Below are 21,370 nucleotides of genomic sequence, written 5' to 3' on the forward strand. Positions count from 1 at the left end.
CAGCATTCATGACAAACTGCTGGCAAGAGTATCTTCCGAAAAATATCTATGAATAACCATCCGAAGCGACCTTCTGAGGAACGACGACCTAAAATAAACAATAGGAAAAGCAGATGGTGAACTGAGGTTCATAGGAAGAACCTCAAGGAAATGTAGCTCATCAACGAATGAAGTGGGTTACGAAACACTTGTTATACCGATTCTTCAGTACTGCTTACCAGGTAGGACTAATATTAGAGACAGAGAAGACCCAAAGAAGGGCAGTTTCGCCATAGGACAGTTTAGTCGGCAAGAGAGCGTTACAGAAATGCTCAACGTCCGCTCCTGGTAGCTGAGTGGTCAGCGCGACGGAATGTCATACCTAACGGCCCGGGTTCGATTCCGGGCTGAGTCGGAAATATTCTCCGCTCACGGACTGGGTGTTGTGTTGTCCTTATCATTATCATTTCATCGCCATCGGCACGCAAGTCGCTGAAGTGGAATCAACTCGACAGACTTGTAGACTTGCACCAGGCGACCGGTCTACCCGACGGGAGACCCTAGCCACACGGCATTTCCATTTACATGCTCAACAAACTCTATTGCCACATACTACAAGAGAAGCGTTGTTTATAACGGGAGTGGTTTACTACTGAACTTCTGAGAGAGTACATTCTCGTAAGAGTCGGAGACCATACTACTTCCTCCGAGGTAAGTCTGGCGAATTGACTAAAACGATAATATTCGAGAAATTAGAGGTAATACAAACGTTTAGCGATAATCATTCTTCCCTTGTCATTCATTCACGTGATTACAGCGTGGAACGCAGCTGGGAGTATCCGACTGAAGTTACGCCACGTCAGTGCGAGTTGGACTCCAGCAGTGAGAGGACACATTTGGATATGGATGTCGTGAGGGGTCGTGCGATGAAAGGACAGAATTAGTAGTTAGGACAGGACAGGAGGGTGAAAAATAGAGGTGACTATTACAAGTAAAATAATGAAACAAGTAAAGAAGATATTTCAACGTTGGACAAAGTGTAACGTGATTGATCAAGATTGTGCAGTCAGAAGTAGTTTTGTACGTTAACTTTTGGTGCGGAGGAGCAAAGTGAGCAATAATAATTTACAACTCAAAATACCGGCTAAATGTGGGTTTCTTCTTTATTCAATCATCTTTACACAAAACTTACGGCAACGAATATCTGTAGTGATATCGCCATGAAGGGAGCGATGCATTCAATCACTGTTCGCCGCCGTGATTCAGTTACAACAGTGCACATTATTAGCAGGCTCCAGAAACTATCGCTTCAGCATAGGATGCATTTCAGCAGAAAGATATGAGATTCAGAACTGAAGGCCATATGCTGCAAGTCACAGATTCTTTCACTTATATTTCCCTTTGAAGTCAGACTTAACGATACAAAACTAAACGGTTGCGAAAAATGTGACATTTGCAGGATCATAAACATCAACAGGCAGTTCATATGCTACAGAATAAACCTTGAAAATGATGCAATGAATTAATTACTCACGAACTGTAGTGACAACTTCACATCTCAGAGCTACATTCGCAGTGTGATAGACCACCGTTATAGTCGAATTTGTTTCTTTGGCGCGCGACCGCTGGTGGTTGCAGCGAGAAGAGAGAGTGCTAGGGTTCGCCCGATAAAGAGTAACAGAAAGTTGCCTTGGTCGTCGGAGGTCTGAGTGTGACCTGAAACCAGAAGGTTTAAGTGAGCTTGTTATTTGGCGATGTATATAGGAGTGCGTCGCAAAATAGAGCAAATAACCGTCTAGAATTTACGCCTATTCGTATGTGTTATGAACTGACACCACCACTCCGTCTACAGGCCACAAGTGGCCCACCGGGACCATCCGACCGCCGTGTCATCCTCAGTGGAGGATGCAGATAGGAGGGGCGTGGGGTCAGCACACCGCTCTCCCGGTCGTTATGATGGTATTCTTGACCGAAGCCGCTACTATTCGGTCGAGTAGCTCCTCCATTGGCATCACGAGGCTGAGTGCACCCCGAAAAATGACAACAGCGCATGGCGGCCTGGATGGTCACCCATCCTAGTGCCGACCACGCCCGACAGCGCTTAACTGCGGTGGTCTCACGGGAACGGCTGTAGGTTACATATTTGCCGCGAATCGTTAACTGACCCAGGACTATCATGATAACGCTCACGAGAAATCGATCACTACTTTTGTCTAGTTTGTCTGTGAATCAGATTTATGTGCGAGAATAGCTTGTCCAGAACAGCCATGAGAAGATAGAGCTGATTTCAGCAGAACTATGTTACCTCAATCTTTATAATAGTGCCCCTTTCCACCGCATCAAGTTTAATGCTGTATTGGATCATTTCAGTAGTTATGGAAACGACAGAGCAACAGAGAAAGGAGTTGCCTGTGCTGAACTTTCACGTAGGTGGTATAGGTCGCGGTTACAAAATAAAAATTCCGCTCTCCTAAATGAAGTGCAGTTTGTAAAAAGGTAATATAATGTCAACCGGGCCGTTTACACAATTCAGGAGGGCATAGAAGTACAGCGAGGAGACTTTGACAGAGCAATTGTCACAAGGCGCCCTGTGTACTCGACATTCCTTCAGACCTTCAGAACTGTTGATATACACGTGAGAACTAACCGTGATAAAACCAGCCTGGTATGCAGGATATACGAGACAAACTAAATACCCTCAGACTGGAAGAAGAATATTATACACTCAGTACCAAAGAAGGAAGGTGCTGATAGGAGTGAATATTATTGACAGAAGTTTAATGCACCATGCTTGCAAAATAGTATTATTATTATCTATAAAATAACGGAACTACTAGTATAAGCCGATCTTGAGATAACCAGTTTGGGTTCTGGAGAAATGCTGAATAGCCTATTTTAGCTAGCAAACTGAAGAATTTACAGCATTTGCAGAAAAAGTGTTTGAAAATGTTGACTGAAACACACTTTTTGGAATTCGAAACTATCGGTGATGAAATGCTTGGACGGATATGGTATTTACAGCTCGTATAGAAACCACACAGCAGTCATTAGAGTTGAAGGAGATGAAAGAGAGATAGTAACTGAGAGCGGATTTTAGCATTTCTCCCACATCCTGTACATTGAGGAACCACTAAAGGAAACCGAGAATAGTTTATAAAAGGGAAATAAAGTTCAAGAAACAAAATCAAGAATATTAAAGTTTGCTAATTCTTGCTCACGTTGCAAAGAACTTGAGAGACCATCTGAACGGGAAGGACATTGTTTTGAAATCAGATTATAAACTGAATAGCAACGCAAGTACAACAAAGATGAAAGTGTGGACGAATTAAATCAGTTGTTGCTGAGGAAATTAGATTAGAAATTGAGGCCCTAGATGTGATTTGCTGTTTGGACAGTGAAATAACTGATGATGATAGAGATAAAGAAGACATAAATTGTGGCTAGCAATAGCAAGAAACGATTTCCACACAAAAGAGAAATAAACATTTCGTATGCATTTGACTGTTAGGAGTCTTTTCTGAAAGAATTGTCCGCAGTTCATGGTCTTGCGGCAGCGTTCGCGCTTTCCGCGGCCGGGGTCCCGGTTTCGATTCCCGGCGGGGTCAGGGATTTTCTCTGCCTCGAGATGACTGGTTGTTGTGTGTCTTTCATCTTCATTGAGTCGCAAGTCGACGGAGTGGTGCCAGCTAAACAGCCGAACACCCCGCATGGGGTCTCCCGGCCAACAATGCCGTATGATCATTTCATTTCATTTCTGAAAGTATTTTCTGGAGAGCAGCCTTGTATTGAAGGGAAACATGAGCTATGAAGAGTACAGACAAGAAGAGTATGCAAGCTTTTGAAATGTGGCATTGAATGCTGTTGATGGGATCTGCAGATGCTGTAACCAATGAAGCGGTACTGAATCAAATCTTGAGAAGAAACGAAAAGCTTCAACGCACAACTTGGCTAAAAGAGAGGATTGGTTGAAGGACACCTTGAAGCACCATGGAGCAGTCAACTTGCTAATTCGAAGAGGTGGGTCGAGTGGAAAGGCTGTAAAAAATGTAGAGATAGGTCAAAATCCGACTATAGGAAGCAGATTCAGATGGATGTAGGATAAAGTAGTTCTGTGGAAACGGAGAGACTTTCGGAGGACAGACTAGCATGATGAGGTGCATCGAACGAGTCTTCAAACGGCGGACTACAATAACATCACTGTCCGACGTTCAGCTTGCTTTGGAAACCGGGACCATGCATCACTGAATGGGAAGAGGCCCTGACTAGAAACTGTCTGGTGACGTCAGCTGCCACTGACAAGGGCTGACGTCCTCTTCATTTGCTCCGGAATGGGCAAAGCCTTTTGAGGCACGGTTTTGTGTTCCAGCGGTTGCACCCATCAATGTGCGACGCCCGATTATTACTGATAACAGCCCATCAATGTGCTACGTCCGATTAGTACTGATAACGGTTCTCTCCACAATTTAGAAGCGAGCACCCACTGTGCTCGTGAGAGGGTAACTTCCCTGACGTTGTGGGTGGTGCAAATCATGCATAGGGCGCACTTACCAGTTCTCATCAATGGTATAATTAGTATGTTCTTCAGGCTGACTGAAAAAGCCACATTATGACATTCTTCATTTTGTAGCTTTTTGTATATCTTTGAATACTTTTTTACAATCCAGGCACTCATCCTGTACAAAGCATATTAAGTAAAAACATTGTACCTTCATCGACTGTACTAATTAGACGGAAGTCTACGCGTCATATATGATCCGCTGATTTCGGAATAGTGATCGCAATAGGTGGAAAGCACTGTATATTTCAGAACAATGTCATGTAACGTCAGTGACACGGTTTTGAAAATACCTCCTTTCCCTTCTATTTGTAGAATCTCTTGAAGCCAGTCACGGTTGTCGATATCGCTGATAGTATGTGACGAGGAAAGTTCCGTCTAATTAGTAGCTCCAATAACGTAAGTGAATAATTAGTAAACAAATTGATGTCCAATTAACATTTTAAGAATATTGTTATTACATGGTTTTGATTAGTAAATTTCTACGAATTTATTGACACTAGCGAGTGAGCGCTAACAATCACTTTGTCATACGTCCTGGTCACAACACCAATAATAATAATAATAATATCCGAACGGTCTTCTTACTTTAAATAAATGAATTATTGCGAATGACAGGTTAATTCATTCAACAAGCAGACGAGTCCTTTCTATTCCCATCTTTGTCTAGTACGAATTAGTGGATATACCAGAGGCGTTCACATCTGTACTACCTTCTTTGAGTCAGGTCGAGACATTTGACACAGCGACTAGTTGCACGGTAATGTCACACCCATAGCTACGAAGTCTTTTAAAGTGAATGTAGCCATTTAGGGTGACAAATATGACCTGATAATCTCTAACCAAGCAATCTAGATCTGCAGATAGAGCCTAACAGCCGAAACCGATCACGTACATCTTCCCCCAGCTGTGACTCAAATAAATGACGGGTTATAGTACAGTAACACTTCCTGCATCTTTCGACGACGCCTGTACTTATAGAACTGTAATGATTTTGACGGTCTGTGATGGTTTGTATGGTTTCCATCTTGGTTAAGAACTTCACATTCTATCACCATTGATGAAAGTAAGTTATAGAAGTCAGTGAAGTCACTACCAATCCGACGACTAATGCCTACTTCCTAAATGGAGGCAACTTGTTAACTATTCCATGTGGGCCAGAACAAGAAAATAGGAACGATCTTGCCAATTCCAGCTGAGACAAAAGTCAACGAGGAACTTGAGGTAAATTAGAAAATTAGTACCTTTTGTTGCAGTACTCAATCTCTAGTTGAAAGGGTATTTAGAATTGGACAAGTTGTTCTACTCCTGGAGGACGACAGACCGCGACACTTTTAGAAGACAACCGCGATGGATGGGGTACGACATGGCAGAGACAACAAAATAAGGTGCGTAATTCTACGGCAGGAGGACTTAACTAAGATCAGCCGACCGGTCCAGTTGGACATCCCCCTGAGATATAGCAGGGTAGAGAGGATGTTGGGGAACAAGGACAGACACTTATGCTATCTGTTGTCATTTTCTTAGTAAAGAGTTATGCACGTGTGTGTGTGTGGGGGGGGGGGGGGGGGGGGCTGCCACAGATGCTGTGAGTTAAAGCTGTATTTTACAAACTTTATAGTGTCTTCAGTTTTGTTACATAGTAGTTAGCACAAGAAAATCACCTGATCTGTAATAATACAAAGTTGTAGAAAGCCAATGAGAGTCACGTTTTCTAGAGATAACTGAATCGTTCTGTTGAATGTCTTAAAGGAATTAGCACAAAATTCAAGGTACTGCAACAAATATTCTCGTATACGGATGAAGAAAAATCCCTCTCTGCTGACCGGCCATGTAAGGGCTCCAGAGCTAGACTGCAGGTTTACGGTGCGTACTCGGCTGGCGCTCCCGAGAAAGAGACCTGCCCGGCTAAACGGTTCCGTTTCCTGCGGCACGAAATGTTTCGCTTTTCTTCGTGAAATACGACCCACATTTGCACTCCAATACTGCGCAGCGGACGGCGGCGGCAGATGAGAACATCCGACGGCGCGCGCGATTTATGGGGAAGCGTTTCCATTTGAAAGTAAAACGACGCGGCGGAAAGGGGGAAGAGGACGGTAAGTGTGCAAATAGAGAAAGTGAAATAGGAGGATATGCCGACCCGCGCAGGGCTGGGTCTAGACGGGCAGGACCGCGGGCAACAAGTGCCGCGGGGGGCGTGGTCTGGCGGGGAGACCACACGCCCACCGGGCCGGGAAACGCCCACCGGGCGCTCCTGCGCACACAACGCCGCCTCTCCACCGCCTCCACACCGGCTTCCAGACGCTGACTGCGTCAGTGCACGAGAACGAAGCTCCCACATCGGCGAGGAACCTACAGGGCACAGCTCTCTGCATCCGCTGGCCACCGTCCGGTGCGCGGCTGAGAGTACCCTGTACGGCCACTAATCGTTTCCCTTCCTGTTGCAGTCGTAGACAGAGCAAGGGAAAAACGACTGTCTATAGCCTTCGTATGAACCCTAACTTCTAGTATCTTATCTTCATGTCTTAAGTGAAATGTATGTTGGGGGCAGAAGGAACGTTCTGCAATCAGCTGCAGGTTTTCTAAATTTTCTCAATACCCTTCCCTCGAGTGATTCCTATCTGAGTTCCCGAACCATCTGCGCAATACGTGCTTCTTGATCAAAGCTACCGGTAACAAGTCTAGCAGCTCGCCTATTAATTACTTCGACGTCTTCATTTAATTCGACCTGGCACGGATCCTAAACACTCGAGCAATACTCAAGATACAATACCGCACTGTTGCCTGATAAACAAAGTAAGAGCCTACGGAATATCAGACCAGCTGTGTGGCTGGATTGAAGAGTTTTTAGCAAACAGAACACAGCATGTTGTTCTCAATGGAGAGACGTCTACAGACGTTAAAGTAACCTCTGGCGTGCCACAGGGGAGTGTTATGGGACCATTGCTTTTCACAATATATATAAATGACCTAGTAGATAGTGTCGGAAGTTCCATGCGGCTTTTCGCGGGTGATGCTGTAGTATACAGAGAAGTTGCAGCATTAGAAAATTGCAGCGAAATGCAGGAAGATCTGCGGCGGATAGGCACTTGGTGCAGGGAGTGGCAACTGACCCTTAACATAGACAAATGTAATGTATTGCGAATACATAAAAAGAAGGATCCTTTATTGTATGATTATACGATAGCGGAACAAACACTGGTAGCAGTTACTTCTGTAAAATATCTGGGAGTATGCGTACGGAACGATTTGAAGTAGAATGATAATATAAAATTAATTGTTGGTAAGGCGGGTGCCAGGTTGAGATTCATTGGGAGAGTCCTTAGAAAATGTAGTTCATCAACAAAGGAGGTGTCTTACGAAACACTCGTTCGACCCACATTTGCGTACTGCTCATCAGTGTGGGGTGCGTACCAGGTCGGCTTGACAGTGGAGATAGATAAGATCCAAAGAAGAGCGGCGCATTTCGTCACAGGATTATTTGGTAACCGTGATAGCGTTAGGGAGATGTTTAGCAAACTCAAGTGACAGACTCTGCAAGAGAAGCGCTCTGCATAACGGTGTAACTTGCTGTCCAGGTTTCGAGAGGGTTAGTTTCTGGATGAGGTATCGCATTCATTGCTTCCCTCTACTTATACCTCCCGAGGAGATGACGAATGTAAATTAGAGACATACGAGGGCGCACGGAGGCTTTCCGGCAGTCGTTCTTCCCGCGAACCATACACGACTGGAACAGAAAAGAGAGGTAACGACAGCGTCACGTAAAGTACCCTCCGCCACACACCGTTCGGTGGCTTGCGGAGTATAAATGTAGATGTAGAATACGTTCCCGTAGCGCCCTACGTGCGGTCCCCTTTACAGATGATTAATAGAAACTTACCATCCGTCCCGCAATCCTCACATGCTCACTCCATTCCATATCGTTTTGCAAAGTTGCGACTAGATGTTTAAAAGACGTGACTGTGTTAACAAAGACACTGCTAATGCTGTATCCGAATATTAAGAGTTTGTTTTCCCCACTCTTACGCATACCTTGCATCTTTCTACATTTAGAGCAGCTGCCATTCATTACACCAACTACAAATTTTGTATATGTCACCTTACTCATCCTGCAATCACTCATCTTCGACAAATCCGACCGCACGGTTATAGGTGCCGTGTCACGAATCGCGCGGCCCCTCCCACCGGAGGCTGGAGTCCTCCCCCGGCCATGGGTGTGTGTGTTGCCCTTATATTAAAGTTACTCTAAGTTAGTTTAAGTATAGTGTAAGTCTAGGGACCGATGACCTCAGCAGTTTGGTTCCTTAGGAGTTCACACACATTTGAACATTTTCGACAACTTCCTGTATTCCACAGGATCAGGAAACTACCGCAGATTACTGCCCTCTCTGTCCACTAGATTATTTATACTCATATAAAATAGTAACGGTCCTATCACCCTGCCCTGGGGCACTCCTTACGATATCCTTGTCTCCGAGGAACACTCGTTGCCGAGCAAAACACACTGGGTTCTATTATTTAACAAGTCTACAACCCACTCACATATCTGGGAACCCATTCAGTATGCAGAGCAAAGCAGAGCCAAAGGAAACTAAGCCAGCAAATGTTTCAGACCTTGTGGCTTGGTAAATAGGAGTGAATAACTCTTTATTGAAACTTCCTGGCAGATTAAAACTGTGTGCCCGACCGAGACTCGAACTCGGGACCTTTGCCTTTCGCGGGCAAGTGCTCTACCATCTGAGCTACCGAAGAATGACTCACGGCCGGTACTCACAGCTTTACTTCTGCCAGTATCTCGTCTCCTACCTTCCAAACTTTACAGAACCTCTCCTGCGAACCTTGCAGAACTAGCACTCTTTATTGTTAGGAAGTACTGTTTTTAAGTCCACCTGCATTACGGAAAAAAATGGTTCAAATGGCTCTGAGCACTATGGGACTCAACTGCCGTGGTTATCAGTCCCCTAGAACTTAGAACTACTTAAACCTAACTAACCTAAGGACATCACACACATCCATGCCCGAGGCAGGATTCGAACCTGCGACCGTAGCAGTCGCACGGTTCCGGACTGCGCGCCTAGAACCGCGAGACCACTGCGGCCGGCGCGTTACGGAAAGACTGAACGTCCTCTGTAGTCGAAGTTGCTGGAGCTGTCCACAAACGGTACGAGGCAGCTAACTTTGACGTCGCTGCAGACGTAGCTCCTGTGTCTCACAGGACGTGCTGTAGTTGAGTTGGCATTCCCGACAGTTGCAGTGTGACGGGCGCGACAGTTTTGCGAGCCAACCTCAATCAATGACTTAACGCGATTTTGTAAACGTGTCTGAGGTAACACCTCAGTGTTGTCACAGCTCTATAGACGGCAACTGTTCTTGCCCATAGCCGGTAGTGTTTCGCTGTCGAAAGCTGCCAGCAGTGGTACGAGCTGTCACGGATATTCTTTTGGCATCTTGACGTAATTGGCGACTGTAGCGCTCTCCAGCGGCAGCTGTTGGCTCTAACTCACTCCCAAACAACACGGTTTGCTTAAAAACCTGAGCTGAGTGAAATTCCTACGGTAACTCTCTTAACCTTCTATTGCATTGAGTTGCCATATGCCAAAAACGATAAACTTACGTAAAATGTTAACAAAACCACTCGTATATACATGATATTCCCGTCTGGCAGCAAACAGTCTGACTGTATCGAGTTAGACGGAGTTTAGCGTCATTATGTTGACAGGGGCGATTCAAAATAGGTCACATTTGCTGAAGGTCGAGTGTATGTAAACATATGCGAAAGCAGCTGAACGTTCAAATGGTTCAAATGGCTCTGAGCACTATGGGACTTGACATCTATGGTCATCAGTCCCTTAGAACTTAGAACTACGTAAACCTAACTAACCTAACGACAGCACACAACACCCAGTCATCACGAGGCAGAGAAAATCCCTGACCCCGCCGGGAATCGAACCCGGGAGCAGCTGAAAGAGTGAATTATTTCTGGCGCTTAGATGACATCTACAGCACAGATTATGTTCCCATGTCTCTGTAACTAATCGATTGGTAATTAATCACTATTTTCCATTTGTTGTTACCGAGTGAAGTGGCACAGTGGTTAACACACTGGACTCTCATTCGGGAGGGCGGCAGTTCAAGCCCGCGTTCGGCCATCCTGGTTTATGTTCTCCGTGATTTCCCTAAGTCGCTTCAGGCAAAAACCGCGACGGTTCCTTTGAAAAGGCACGGACGACTTCCTTCCCCATCCTTCCCTAAATTGATGGGACCTACGACATTGCTGTTCCCTCTCCTCCTCCAAATCAACCAACCAAACATATGTTGCCGTGAGTAAATCAAAATTAAATCGAAATTTGTGTGTTCAATGTGTTACATAGTATTTTGTGTTTTAGACTCTACCTCCAGACAATTTTTCAGTGAAATTAGTTTCCTAAAACAATGTGAGATGACGCAATATGGGCTAAAACTCACATTCCCTGTCGTACATATGCTATTCATGTTGTTCTGTCTCTAGTATATCCATGAACATGTTATGACACAAAACGAAAAGTTCCATCTCCAGTGATTATGTGTACCAGCTTGTAAGATTTTACAAAATCTGACAAACTCGCTCCTGAGAGAGTGCTCTCTTATATTATATCAAATTCTAATTCGAATATTATAGAAAATAACCTTCTAGAAAACATAAAGGTGAAAAAAATTGGATACGCCAAGACACGAATCAGCCACACATTGTTTCGTAGCTCAGAACGCATACCAACTACACTAGAATGGACTTCTTCATCTAATAATATTGTATTTTAATTTGCTGTCTTCTCGTAGGTTCACCATGGATATGTTGTTAATCGACATTTACTGATTTCCAGAAGGCTTCTGATAGCGTTCCTCACAAGCGACTATTAATCAAATTGTGTGCATATGCAGTATCGTCTTAGTTGTGTGACTGTACCTGTATTTGTGATTTCCTGTCAGAGAGGTCACAGTTCGTAGTGACAGACACCGAGTAGAACAGAAGTGATATCTGGCGTTCCGCAAGGTAGTGTCATAGGGCCTCCGCTGTCCCTGGTTTACAAAAATGATCTAGGTAATAACCTAACCGGCCCCCTTTCAGAAGATGACGCTGTAATTTACTGTCTAGTAAAATCATCAGACCATCAATTCCAATTACAAAATGATCTATAGAGAATTTCTGTATGCTGCAAAAAGTGGAAATTGGCACCAAAGAAAGAAAAGTGCGAGGTCATCCACATGGGTACTTAAAGAAATCCGATAAATTTTGGGTATACGATAAATCGCACAAGTTTAAGGCTGTCAATTCGACTAAATACCTAGGAATTACAAATACAAACAACTTAAATAGGTAATATTGTGGGGAAGGCTAAACAAATACTGCGCTTTGTTGGCATAACACTTAGAAGATGCTACAAACCCACTAAAGAGACAGCCTACATGATACTTGTCCGTCCTTTGCTGGAATACTGCAGCCCGCTGTGGGATCATTGCCAGGTGGAATTGACGGAAGACATAGAAAAAGTTCAAAGAAGGGCAGCCCGTTTCGTGCTATCACGCAATAGGGGTTAGAGTGTCACGGATATGGTACGCAAGTTGGGGTGGCAGTCACTGAAACAAAGGCGGTCTTCTTTGCGGCGAGATCTATTTACGAAATCTGAATCACCAACTTTCTCTTCCGAATGTGAAAATATTTTGTTGACACCCACCTACGTAGGGAGAAATGATCATCATAATAATATAAGAGAAATCAGAGCTCGAACGGAAAGATTTAGGTGTTCCTTTTACCCACGCGCCATTCGAGAGTGGAATGGTAGAGAAGTAGTATGAAAATTGTTCGATGTACCCTCTGCCAGGCACTTAAGTATGGATTGCAGAATAACCATGTAGATGTAGATAACAAATCTTACCAAGAATGGACAGTTTTTGATGAACTTCAGTGTGCTGTTGCCTCGAAACAGCACACTTCTGTAACACACGAATTATAACACGTAAATAATTAAATGCGAAAATTCGTTAACCACGAATATGACGTTTCCCGTAATTTTATTACTATGAATGGTTCCAATAACGACGCGTTTGAGAGACCCTCAACGTGCTGATACTTAAAACAGCATGTATTCATAGGATGTAAGTTACAGTATGAAACATAACAAATATGGGCTTCAGCTAAAAGCGACTAATGCAGTATGGCGTCGCGGCGAAAGAGGGTTCCTATTTCTTACTGGTTCGGCCTTTCGTAGCACTTTGCCAAAAAAAACTCCTCAACGTGAAATAACAGGAACTGATGTCGCAAAAGTCATACAGTTCCACGCCAAAGTTAGGTAACTCGTCTCATGTGAGGACGGATTGAAGCACGCCTGTGCGGTGGGGCTCAACTCGGAGGTAAGCTGGTTCGAATCCTAATGGTGGATGAAAATTTCGCTGCAGTATTTTGTCTTCAAGGGTGAAAGGTAGCGACCCTTTGCACACGCCATCTTTCACCCCTTGTTAATTACGCAGTCCCTACAGAGGCACTGCAGCCATCTCAGCTATGTAGCGAGCTATCAGGACGAGTAATTTAGGTATGACAGGGAATGACAGAATTTGTGTGGCACTAGATTTTTTTCTGTGTCGGTGAGGACGGCAGCAAGAGGTGGTCAGTGCAGCAGAAGTGAAAGAAAGAGCAGTAAGCTCTTCCAGGAGAGCATCTGGGCTTCTACAGAAGTATGGCCACTTTGCTTGTGAGTGCAGGAGGTGGCGTCTTTCCATAAAGTCGGCCCACGAGAGAGGCTCGATCTTCATCAGGTGAATTGTCCTTCTAAGGTGTGCGATCGACAGAGCTTTATGATTGGCTCTAGGAAGGAGAGCATTATCAGCCGCAGGTGTAGAATGCCCGTGGGTTTCTCTGGCGCCAAGTTTAGCGGATGAGAGCATAGATTTTGGCGGCAAGCTTTCTCACCGGAGGAATATCGCTATGCCACGTCTAGACATGATTTCTGACACGGTTTTATAAGTACGCCATTGTAACAATTTGTACAGGTGTCTTGGACATTGGAGGTGAGAATTTTTGGTGACTCCATGAGGATTTGATATTGAAGCTGGAAGAAAGGTGAGATTTTCTTGGGCTTTGGTGGATGTCCACCGTAGAGGATGGTGTGAACAGTTTGGCCGAGGTATGTTGCACACTGGGGAAGTTGGTGGAGAGCCACCACGGAAGAGAGTCTTCGTTTTTTCTGCGCGCCAATCGTGTCTCTACAAAGCTCTGCTCGAGGGCATTTCGGCCACAGCCTTTGCAGTTGCGCACCTAAGCTAGTCTCCACATCACTCACTGCTCAGTTCAGTGGTGAGCACATCGGCAGCATGGGCCAATTAGCAATCTTTGTCTGAGGCCTTAGGCTTCACAGCAGGGAGTCCATCTGACCTGCTGCCTTATATTTCAACCAACCTATGTCGTATTGACATTCAGCTAGCGGTTCACAATCTCGGTCGGTAACTCACTTATAGTCATAAAGTGTTGTTTCTATTACCATGAGGGAGGCATTAGTTTGGCTTGACCTTCTCCCCCTTTAAAAATTTTGCGAGCCATGAGCATTATCTGTCATTGCGTATTATGTTTCGTGTTTTTTTAAATTTTTATTTATTTGTTATGTTTTGTAATTTGATTTCAATGCTAATTCTGAGATGCACGTGTTGTTGGATTTGCCATAAACTAAGTCTGAAAAGAACAATATTTCATTTCAGTATCCTATTCATCGTGACCAGTTGAATAGTAATAAATGTTTTGTCAGCTGATGGTGCGTAATAAGGGTAGGAAGCGTTTACAAGGGGGGGGGGGGGGGGGGGGGGAAGTAGTGTAGACTTCGTAATCACCCGTCTTTACGACATTCCCTGAATTAAATTCCATACCTCTCCACACCGCTTCATGAAATTAGAGTACTTGAAGCTGTTGATGGTGATCCGTCCGCCAGATGGAAGCTCGACGAACCCCTCGGTGCTATTCGAGAGTAGTAGACTCTATTCCAGCACCGAGTTTCATCCTCTCGCTTCTCTCATCATCATCGTACAACACTACACTATACACGCATCAATTACACTCACCTACACTCAACAAATACACATACAGTAAGCTTTCAGATGTCCACTAAGACGATGTGCGCTGAGGAAGAACACCCTTTCGGACAGTAGGCTGGACGAACCCCGTAGCACATCCCACCCAACAATACTGTTAACATTTATATACACACTCCGCAAACCACCGATTGGTGAGTGGCAGAGGGTATACTGTAACCCTACTTGTTATTTCCTTTCCTGATCCGCTTGCAAATAGAGACCATCTGACAACATGCGCCAGCGCATTGTCAATGCATGTGCGAACATTACGGAAGGCGAACTGCTCGCTGTTGAGAGGGAATGTCGTTACACGTATTGCCAAATGCATTGAGGTTGATCATTTTGAGCATTAATGTGGTATTTACAGGTAATCACGCTGTAACAGCATGCGTTCTCAGAAATATAAGTTCACAAAGGTACATGTATCACATTGGAACAACCGAAATAAAATGTTCAAACGCACCTACGTTCTGTATTTTAATTTAAAAAACCTACCTGTTACAAAGTGTTTGTCTAAAATTGTGAGCCATACGTTTGTGACTATTACAGCGCCATCTGTCACAAAGCGAAAAAATTGGTCCAACTAAAACATTCATATTTCTTTACGTACTACACGAATATGTAATAAAAATGGTGGTTCCTATTTTAAAAAACGCAGTTGATATCCGTTTGACCTATGACAGCGCCATCTAGCGGGCCAACCATAGCGCCATCTGGTTTCCCCTTCAGGCTAGACAAGTTTCGTTCTTTGTAGTTTTTTCGTTTGACGCTTATTTCGTGAGATATTTGGTCCGGTCACGATCAGTGCACCACCTTGTATACCTCCGGATGAACCCTAACTTCTCGACTCGGCCTTGCTTTGTGGTACTGCGAACGGCTGAAAGCAAGGGGAAACTGCAGCCGTAATTTTTCCCTAGGGCATGCAGCTTTACTGTATGGTTAAATGATGATGGCGTCCTCTTGCGTAAAATATTCCGGAGGTAAAATAGTCCCCCATTCGGATCTCCGGGCGAGGATTACTCAGGAAGACGTCGTTATCAGGAGAAAGAAAACTGGCATCCTACGGATCGAAGCGTGGAATGTCAGATCCCTTAATTGGGCAGGTAGGTTAGAAAAGTTAAAAAGGGAAATGGATAGGTTAAAGTTAGATATAGTGGGAATTAGTGAAGTTCGGTGGCAGAAGGAACAAGACTTCTGGTCAGGTGAATACAGGGTTATAAATACAAACTCAAATAGGGGTAATGCAGGAGTGGGGTTAATAATGAATAAAAATAGGAATGCGGGTAAGCTACTACAAACAGCATAGTGAACGCACTATTGTGGCCAAGATAGACACGGAGCCCATGCCTACTACAGTAGTACATGTTTATATGCCAACTAGCTCTGCAGATGACGAAGAAATTGAAGAAATGTATGATGAGATAAAATAAATTATTCAGATAGTGAAGGGAGACTAAAATTTAATAGTCATGGGTGACTGGAATTCGACAGTAGGAAAGGGGAGAGAAGGAACCATAGTAGGTGAATATGGATTGGGGCTAAGGAATGAAAGAGGAAGCCGTCTGGTAGAATTTTTCACAGAGCATAACTTAATCATAGCTAACACTTGGTTCAAGAATCATAAAAGAAGGTTGTATACATGGAAGAATCCTGGAGATACTAAAAGGTATCAGATAGATTATACAATGCTAAGACAGAGATTCAGAAACCAGGTTTTAAATTGTAGGACATTTCCAGGGGCAGATGTGGACTCTGACCACAATCTATTGGTTATGAACTGTAGATTAAAACTGAAGAAATTGCAAAAAGGTGGGAATTTAAGGAGATGGGACCTGGATAAACTGACTAAACCAGAGGTTGCACAGAGTTTCAGGGACAGCATAAGGGAACAATTCACAGGAATAGGGGAAAGAAATACAGTAGAAGACGAATGGGTAGCTCTGAGGGATGAAGTAGTGAAGGCAGCAGAGGATCAAGTAGGTAAAAAGACGAGGGCTAGTAGACATCCTTGGATAATAGAAGAAATATTGGATTTAATTGATGAAAGGAGAAAATATAAAAATGTAGTAAATAAAGCAGGCAAAAAGGAATACAAACGTCTCAAAAATGAGATCGACAGGAAGTGCAAAATGGCTAAGCAAGCATGGCTAGAGGACAAATATGAGGAGGCAGAGGCTTATCTCACTAGGGCTAAGATAGATACAGCGTACAGGAAAATTAAAGAGACCTTTGGAGAAAAGAGAGTCACTTGTATGAATATCAAGAGCTCAGATGGAAACCCAGTTCTAAGCAAAGAGAGGAAAGCAGAAAGGTGGAAGGTTATATATAGGGTCTATAGAAGGGCGATGAACTTGAGGACAATATTATGGAAATGGAAGAGGATGTAGATGAAGATGAAATGGGAGATACGATACTGCGTGTAGGGTTTGACAGAGCACTGAAAGACCTGAGTCGTAACAAGGCCCCGGGAGTAGACAAGATTCCATTAGAACTACTGACGGCCTTGGGAGAGCCAGTCCTGACATAACTCTACCATCTGGTGAGCAAGATGTACGAGACAAGCGAAATACCCTCAGACTTCAAAAAGAATATAATGATTATAATCCCAAAGAAAGCAGGTGTTGACAGATGTGAAAATTACCGAACTATCAGTTTAATAAGCCACAGCTGCAAAATACTAACGCGAATTGTTTACAGACGAATGGAAAAACTGGTAGAAGCCGACCTCGGGGAAGATCGGTTTGGATTCCGTCGAAATGTTGGAACACGTGAGTCAATACTGACCTTACAACTTATCTTAGAAGAAAGATTAAGGAAAGGCAAACCTACGTTTCTAGCATTTGAAGACTTAGAGAAAGCTTTTGACAATGTTGACTGGAATACTTTCTTTCGAATTCTAAAGGTGGCATGGGTAAAATACAGGGAGCGAAAGGCTATTTACAATTTGTACAGAAACCAGACAGCAGTTATAAGAGTCGAGGGACATGAAAGGGAAGCAGTGGTTGGGAAGGGAGTGAGACAGGGTTGTATCCTCTCCCCGATGTTATTCAATCTGTGTATTGAGCAAGCACTAAAGGAAACAACAGAAAAATTTGGAATAGGTATTAAAATCCAGGGAGTAGAAATAAAAACTTTGAGGTTCGCCGATGACATTGTAATTCGGTCAGAGACGGCAAAGAACTTGGAAGAGCAGTTGAACGGAACTGACAGTGTCTTGAAAGGAGGATATAAGACGAACATCAACAAAAGTAAGACGAGGATAATGGAATGTAGTCGAACTAATTCGGGTGACGCTGAGGGACTTAGATTAGGAAATGAGACACTTAGAGTTGTAAAGAAGTTTTGCTCTTTGGGGAGCAAAATAACTGATTATTGTCGAAGTAGAGAGGATATAAAATGTAGACTGGCAATAGGAAGGAAAGCGTTTCTGAAGAAGAGAAATTTGTTAACATCGAGCATAGATTTAAGTGTCAGGAAGTCGTTTCTGCAAGTATTTGTATGGAGTGTAGCCATGTATGGAAGTGAAACATGGGCGATAAATAGTTTGGACAAAAAGAGAATAGAAGCTTTCGAAATGTGGTGCTACAGAAGAATGTTGATGATTAGGTGGGTAACTAATGAGGAGGTATTGAATAGGATTGGGGAGAAGAGAATTTTGTGGCACAATTTGAGTAGAAGAAGGGATCGGTTGGTAGGACATGTCCTGAGGCATCAAGGGATCACACATTTAGCATTGGAGGGCAGCGTGGAGGGTAAAAATCGTAGAGGGAAACCAAGAGATGAGTACACTAAGCAGATTCAGAAGGATGTAGGTTGCAGTATATACTGGGAAATGAAGGAGCTTGCACTGGATAGATTAGCATGGAGAGCTGCATCAAACTAGTCTCAGGACTGAAGGCCACAACAACAACAACAACATATTTGTAGTCGATAGGCGCAAAGTATGTTGACGGTAGTAGACTCGTTCGGCAGTCAGCTTCAAATTCCGGTTATCTAAATTTTTCAATAGTGTTTCTCGAAGAGCACGTCGCCTTCCGTCGAAGGATTCCCATTTGAGTTCCGGAAACATCATCGTAACTTACATGTTGTTCAAACTTACGGGTAATAAACCTAGCGGACCGCCTCTGAATTGCTTCTATTTCTTCCTTCAATCCGATCTGGTGCGGATCCCAAACAATCGAGCGGTACTCAAGAATAGGTCGCACCAGCGTTCTATACGTGGTCTCGTTTACAGATGAAACACTCTTTCCTAAAATTCTTCCAATAGACCCTTCCACAGCTCTCAGATTATCCTTCCCCTTCATATCACTCTGCAGTGTTACGCCCGGGTATTTAAACGACTTGACTGTGTCAAGAAGGACACTAGTAATAGTGTAACCGGACATTAGAGGTTTGTCCTTCCTACCAATCCGCATTACCTTACATTTTTTCCATATTTAGAGCTAGCTGTCATTCATCACACCAACTAGGAATTTTGTCTGTCTTTAGTCTTCCTATTGTCACCCAACTTCGACAACTTACCGCACACCACGGCATCATCACTGCTGCCCACCCTGTCTGTCAAGTCAATGTGTATAGAGAACAACAGCGGTACTATCACACTTCCCTGTGGCACCGGTGACAATATCCTTGTCTCTGATGAACATTCGCCATCGGGGGCAACAAACTGGGTGCTTATTCCATATGCTCGTACCTTCATTAACAGCCTGCAATGGGGCACCGCGTCAAATGCTTTCCGGAAATCTAGATATATGGAATCTGCCTGTTGCCCTTCAACGATAGTTTGCAGTATATCATGTGAGGAAAGGACAAGCTGAGTTTCGCCCCAGCGATGGTTTCTAAAACCATGCTCATTCCTGGACATAAGCTTTTCATCTCGCGAAAGTTTGTTATATGTGAACTGAGAATATGTTCAAGGATTCTGAAGCAAACCGAAGTTAGGGATATTGGTCTGCAAATTTTGAGGGTAGGTTCTTTTACCTTTGTTATATACTGGAGTCACCTGCGCTTTTTTCCAGTCGCTTGGGATTTTGTGCTGCGCGAGACATTCACGATCAGTGCAAGCTAGGTCACAGCGCTTAACTTTGTTGATCTGACTCGAACCGGTGTTACGACTATAAAATTACACAGTTGGCTATAAAATTACACAGTTTACAAAAAAGGGAGACTAATATTAAAGAGAAAAGTTGATCTAAGGCAAAATAGGACCTGGTCATGCAGGTTAACGCACAACGTTCTAGCTTGCGAGAGGAGGAGGTAGGCTACGTACCGCGGATGACTGACGACTGGGTTATGGTATACTGGCCAGCCTGCGTGTAGGTTTTGGGACGTTTTCCACGTTCATAGAGGCAAATATAGAGGCAAATGCTGGGAAGGTGAATCTTCGACTAGGAAAATACGATGCACAGACATCTACATATGCAAGCCACTTATCGACGTATTGTGGAGGGTACCTCTGGTATCACTATCATTTTGTCCCTTCTGTGTCCATTCGCGAATGGTGCGAGTCTATAAACTTCTGTACGAGCTCTAATATCTCTGATATTTTCTTCGTGGTCATTTCGTGATATGCACGTGCCATATTGTACTGTGAAATTCATGTATTTTAATCTGGATATGTTATTGCTACGGGCTCCGCTGTTTTTCATGACGCGGCAAATTTACTCGGTTTTAACTTTGTAGTCGGATGCCCTTACTGGCTCCATACTGTCTGGTTAACCTAATAAAGAGAAGCCATGTGTACCAACTGCGTGTGAATCGTGTAAGTTTTATCGAGTGTGCTATCGTATTTCAACTATTTATGTATCGAAGCTTTGTGACAGGCTATTGTAGAGTATTTGAAACTTACAGGCCAGAAATGTAACCTGGAATCCTGCTTTTCGTGGGCAATGCTCACACCGAATGAACAACCTAAACACGTCTCTGGAACCTTCCTCACAGCTCTGCTTCCAACATTACCTCTCTCTTACGTCACAAAATTCAAAGAGGCCTGGTACTCCTGGAAGGAAGTATATTTCTGAGAAATGCGTAAGCCACAGCTTTCGGGGGGGGGGGGGGGGGGGTTTCTTGCGGAATTTATTTCCACTCTTCAGCGGAGTGGGTAGATTAAAACTTTGTGCAGGACCAGAACTCGAACTCTGAATCTTTTCATTTCCGGCACCGAGGGCAGCAGAGCAATGATACCAAGTCGTGTGTCGTGCCTGGGTATCTCGGTTGCTAGGGCATTTCCCCACAAAAGGCACAGGTTTCGGGTTCGAAACGGGCAGTTTAATCAGCTAGGAAATTTCAAATCAGCGCACACTCCGCTACAGACTGAAATATCGTTATATAAGTAACGAAAATCTGGAGCAGGAATTAAAGTTCAGTGAGGAGAAATAAGAAATTTGAAGTTTGTCGATAACATTGTAATTCTGTCAGAGATAGCAATGAACTTGGAAGAGCAGTTGAACGGAACGGACAGTCTCTCGAAAGGAGAGGCAAATGATGAAAATTAACAAAATCATAACGAGGATGATGGAATTCGGCAGATTTAAATAAGGTGATGCTAAGGGAATTAGATTAAGAAACGTGATACTTGAAGTAGTAGATGTATTTTGCCGTTTGGGCAGCAAAATAACTCATGGCCGAAGTAGAGAGGATTAAAATGTAGACTGGCAATGGAAAGAAAAGCATTTCTGAAGAAGGCTAATTTGTTAACCTCGAACATAAATTTATGTTTCAGGAGGTCTTTCTGAAGATATT

The sequence above is a fragment of the Schistocerca gregaria genome, chromosome 8 (genome assembly GCF_023897955.1).
Source record: "Schistocerca gregaria isolate iqSchGreg1 chromosome 8, iqSchGreg1.2, whole genome shotgun sequence".
In the NCBI taxonomy this organism is placed as follows: domain Eukaryota; kingdom Metazoa; phylum Arthropoda; class Insecta; order Orthoptera; family Acrididae; genus Schistocerca; species Schistocerca gregaria.